The following is a 5888-nucleotide window of genomic DNA, read 5'->3' on the forward strand; positions in this document are numbered from 1 at the left end:
TTCATGATGCTACCAATTGGCCCAGTGGTGAGAATCTTTGTCTTCTTAATGTTGAGCTTCAGTCTGTGTTGAAGACTACTGTCCTTACTCTTCTGCAGCTAACAGAAGTTAAAAACAAGCAAGGTTACGTCATTTGCATTAAGCAGACTATTGTTGATGATGCCACAATGCCGATACTACATTCGTTCTCATAATGATCAAGCCTCTCAAATGATCTGTTCTGCATACAACTTGTAAAGGTATGGAGACAAGATGTTTCCCTGACCCTCTCCTTTCTTAATTTTGAGCCATGTAGTATTTCCTTGTCTGTTCTGAGGACTGCTTCCTGGTCCAAGTATAGGTTTCACATGAGTACAAGAGAAGATTGAAATTGTCAATGGTTTTATCTTACTAGTATCAACAATAAACACCCTTAGCAAAAGCAATCAAGAAATCAAAAGACTTATTACAATAGGAAAGTCTAATGTCAGGGACCTTTCCAAAGTACTGAGGAACAACAATGTCAGTTTAAAGACAAAGCTGCATCTGAATCAGCATGGTCTTTTCTATCATTAGCTTAGATCTGAGATCTGGACAATGAATAAGGAGGACAGAAGAAAAATCTGTTCCTTTGAGCTGTGGTGTTGAATATAACATTGGCCACCAAAAGAAGAAAGAGATACTATTGTCTTAGGAAAATGGGGCCAGAATGCTCTTTGAAGGCAAGTATTATGAAACTTTGTCTCATATACTTTGGATATGTTATTGTTGTTGTTATGTGCCGTTGAGTCACCTACAACTCATAGCAACAACAGCCCTAAACTCTGCTCTGTCCTGTGCCAATCGCACTGTCTCTGACACTCCAATCCCGATTATCCCAGTCACTGAATCAATCCACCTCATAGAGGGCCTTCCCCTCCTGCACTGTCCCTCCGCCCTCCCAAGCGTGATGTCCTTCTCCAAGGACCAGTCTCTCCTCACAACATGTCCAAAGTATGTTAGACAGAGCCTCAGAATCCTTGCCTCCAAGGAGCCACCCGGTTTAACCCTTTCCAGGACGAATCTGTTTGTTTTCCTAGCAGTCCATGGTATTCTCAATACTCTTCTCCAGCACCACAGCTCAAAGGCGTCAATTCTCCTTCTGTCCTCCTTGGTCATTGTCCAACTCTCTGATGTGAAGTGATTGCGAAGACCATGGCCTGTATCAAATGTACTTTAGTCTCTAGAGAGACACCATTGCTCTTCAGTACTCTGGAGAGGTCCCTAAAAGCAGACTTTCCCATGGCAATGTGCCTTTTAATTTCCTGGCTACTGGTGCCAAGAGTGTTGACTGTGGAGCCAAGCAAACTAAAGCTGTGTACAATCTCAATCTCTTCACCATCCATCCTGATGCTGCCAATTGGCCCAGTGGTGAGAATCTTTGTCTTCTTGACATTGAGTCAATCCATATTGGAGGCTGCAGTCCTTGACCCTCTGCAGCAGGTGCTTCAGGTCCTCTTCAGTTTCAGCAAGCAGGGTTGTGTCATCTGCATAACGCAGATTGTTGATAAATTGTCCACCAATCTTGACCCCACATTTCTCCTCATAGAGCCCAGCCTCCCGGATAATCTGTTCTGCATATAGGTTGAAAAGGTATGGAGCTAGAACGTATCCTGGTGTACGCCCTTCCCAATTTTGAACCATGCAGTGTTTCCTTGCTCTGTTCTGATGACTGCCTCCTGGTCCAAGTATAGGTTTCGCATTAGCACAATCAAATGCTCTGGGATTCCCATTATTCTCAAAGTCAGCCACAGTTTGTTATGATCTACACAGTAAAATGCCCTTGCATAGGCAATGAAACACAGATAGACATTCCTCTGGTATTCTCTGCTTTCAGCTAATATCCATCTAACATCAGCTACAATATCTCTAGTATCACGATCCCTTCTGAAACCAGCCTAGACTTCTGGTAGTTCTCTGCTGATGTGCTGTTCCAATCATTTTTGGATAATCTTCAGTAAAATCTTGCTTGCATGTGAAATCAGTGAGAGTGTTCTATAGTTTTTACACTCTGTTGGGTCACCTTTCTTTGGGATAGGAACAAATATAAGATCTCTTCCAGTCAGTTGACCAAGTGATTGTTTGCCAGATTTCTTGGCACAACTTGGTGAGCACATCCAGGGCAGCATCTGTTAACTGAAATATGTCAACTGGTATATCATCTATTCCTGGAGCCTTATTTTTTGCCATTTCCTTCAAAGCAGCCTGAACTTCTTCTTTCGTCACCATAGGCTCTTGCTCATATGTTGTTTCATGAAATTCTTCTGTGTCTGCCAATTCCTTTCGATACAGTGACTCAGTATATTCTTTCCATCTTCTTTTAATACTTCCTGGATCATTTAACATTCTGCTGAAAGCATCCTTGATTATAGCAACTCGAGGTTTGAATTTGTTATGTTATTAGGAGGACCTATTCCTTGGAAAGATGCATCATGCTTGGTTAATGAGAGAGGGGAAGACCCTCAATAAGATGAATTGACACAATAATGGCAGCAATCAGTTGGATTATGTCAGATATGATGAGGATGACTTAGGGAAGGACAGGGTTCAGATCTGTCATTCATAAAGTTGCTATGAATTGTACTCAATAGTACATAACAACAACGTTGCCATGGAGAATTTACCATTGGCTTCTTGGGTAGGCAGATTGGATGACACAGTAATCTTGGCTATTGGTAATGGGCAAGAAAGCAATTAAAAAGAATTTTTAAAAGAGAACTATCCTTTAGGTCTGTTGTGTTGTTAAATGCCATTGAGTCAACAACTATGCTTCATAACAACCTTATGAGCAACAGATCTGAACCTTGCCCTGTCCTGTGTCATCCCATGATATGTACTCCAGCTGATTGTTAGAGTTATTTGCAATCCATCTTGCTGGACATCTTCCTTTTTTCTCTCTGACCCTCCACTTTTCCCAGCATGATGTCTTTTCCCAAGGGCTGGGCCCTCCTGACAATGTACCTAAAGTGTGTGGGATGAAGTTTCACATAGTTCATTATCTAAGGTTTAACTTCCTCTATGACAGTCTCATTTGTTCTTTTTTCAGTCCAGAGAGAATTCAATACTCTTTTCCAACACCACAACTCAAAAGCATCGATTCTTCTGTTATCCTTAGTCTTGGTTCAACTCTCAGATGCATAGCAATAATTGAGAAGACTGCAGCTTGGACCAGATGAACATTAGTCTTTAAAATGACCCTTTAATAAAGACTCTTTCTTTTTAGCACTTTAGAGAAGTCCTTGACTGATTTTACCAGTGTACATGTCTTTTGATTTCTTGTTTTCTGTTACCTGGGCATTGATTGTGGATCCAAGAAAAAGGAAATCTGGATAGTTTAAGGAAAGCTTCTTTTTTTTTTTTTGGTTTTTTTTTTTTGTTTTTTTTGGTGGAGATGCCGGGGAACGAACCCGGGGCCTCATACAGGAAAGCTTCTTTATCAAGTTTAAATCCTTTGTTGTAATTTATCTCTGTCTTTTAATCTACGGCTGATTGTCACTCCCACCTATTAGCTATAGGACCTTCTGACTTTGAATCAAGGATGCCCTTTTCAAGGAATAAAAGAGAAAATTTTAACTGTTCTAAACTTTAAAACAGGTTTGGAAGCAGGAGTGGCATCCACTTCCTAAACAATATGCCTCTGGAAACTCTATGGACTTTGAGAAATCATAGTTGTAGATAGGCTTCAGGTCTTTATTTCATAGGGCCGCTGAGTGCTCGACTAGAAGGCAATCAACAACAAACTTTAACTGGGTCACTGATAGATTTGCCCTGAGCCATAGACTTTATTTTTCCAACTTCTTTCCCTCTCTACAGGGAAACTTGCATCAGGCTGATGCAGCCATCACAAGACTCAAGAACACAACATAAATAAGTAGTATAAGCACTTCCTTTTAAGGGTTTTCTTAATTTTTAATAAAACTTTTATTTTATACTAGTTTATACTGTGAATGTACCACAGTTTCTCAATCCATTCGCTATGGTTGGACATTTGGGCTATTTCCATGTTTTTGTGATGGTGAATAATGGTCTTATGAACATTGTTGTCAAATCTCCATTTGTGCCTCAGTTCTAATTTTCTCAGGGTATATTCCAACCAGTGGAGTAGCTGGGTCACATGGAATGTCTATGTTCAGCTTTTTGAAGAAGTGCCAAACTGTCTTCCAGAGTGGTTGTACCATTTTACAATCCCACCAACAGTGTATAAGAGTTTCTATCTCTCCACATCCTCTTCAGCATTTATTACTTGCTGTCCTGTTAAACTTTACCCATGCTACTGCAGTGAAATGGTATCCCATTGTGAGTTTGATTTGCATCTCTCTTTTTGCCATTGATTTTGAGCATTTCATCATGTGTCTGTTGGCCACCAAAAATCTTCCTCTGTGAAAAGTCTTTCCATGACTTTTTCCTCATTTTGTAATTGTGCGATCAGTCTTTTTCTTGTGGAGGCCCTGTAAGATTCTTTTGATATGAGACCCTCTGATATAGTATTGTCAAATGCTTTCCCTAGACAGTAGATTTTCTTTTCACTCTATTGGAAACTGTTGTTGACACATGTTGTGTTGTTGTTAAGTGCCATCGAGTTGTAGGTGACTCATAGTGACCCTGTGAATGAAAGTCCTCAACACTTGTATGACTTTCATCCTTTCTCCAGAGTCATAGGGTTTCCAGAGGCAAGCTATTATGGAAGTGGATGCCACTCCTGCTTCCAAGCTTGTTTTAGTTGGGGACCTCCACCAAACACTGTCCACCGTGGGTAACCATTCTTGCATTTGACACATCAGTGTCACAGTGTTCAGCTTCACAGCAACCACGAATTACCTCTGTACAGCAAGTGGACGCACCAGGGCTATACGACCTAGAAGAATGTTTGAACAAAAACAATGAAAAACACGCCTCAGAGCTGTGGATTAAAAGTCACCCACCTTTGGCTTGGTAGCCTCACTTTCTGTCCACTAGGCCAACTGATCTACATAATAAGTAATTTAAGTCAATATAATATGTGCTACAACTGAAGAAAACTTTTACCACACGCATGTGAAAAAGCAAAAGCTAGTAATAAATTACAAAACATGAATAATTTGTAAACAAGCATAGGAGTTTCTATTCAGATAAAGAGGCAAGACAGGAGAACTAACAGTCACAAAGAATGAGTGAGGCATTGAAGAAAGCAGCATCATTTATGAGAAACAATTAGATACTAGTCATTAGTTACTAGCTAGTCATTCTAACCACAGTGATCTCAGGTGTCACAGAACTTTTCCTTGGGTTTTTTCTTCAGAGATCTGGTAGATTAATTGTAAAAAGCTGTACTGCTGACCCAGAGGCAAGCAAGCACTTAGAACCACCAGCTGCTCTGCAGGAGAAAGTCAGACAATCTCCTCCCATGAAATTTACAGCCTTTGAAAACCCTGCTAGAGGGTCAATTCTAACTGGATAGCATAGAATAACAACATTCTTAATGGAAGCAGTTCACCAGGCCCTTTCTTGCATGGTAGACCTGAGTGGGTTCAAACTCCCAACTTTTGGTGGAAAAATTATTGGCTCTAGAGGTTTAATAATAATCTCTAGCAATTCCTAGGAAATCAAGCTTGACTTAAACATAAGAATGAAGAATATCAAGAAACTAAGTAATGAAACCAGAGATTATCAACTACAAAAGAAATGGACTCCACAATGTAGAAACAAGAGCTAAACAAATTGACAATGTTGTTTGTTGTTGTTATGTGCCATCAAGTCGTTTACGACTCATAGTGACCCTATGTACAACAGCCCTAAACTCTGCTCTATCCTGTGCCAATCACATTGTCTCTGACACACCCATCCCAGTTACCCCAGTCACTGAATCAATCCACCTCATAGAGGGTCTTCCC

Source organism: Elephantulus edwardii, unplaced genomic scaffold, assembly GCF_000299155.1.
Source record: "Elephantulus edwardii isolate Elephantulus edwardi_28Jun2011 unplaced genomic scaffold, EleEdw1.0 scaffold00119, whole genome shotgun sequence".
NCBI lineage: Eukaryota > Metazoa > Chordata > Mammalia > Macroscelidea > Macroscelididae > Elephantulus > Elephantulus edwardii.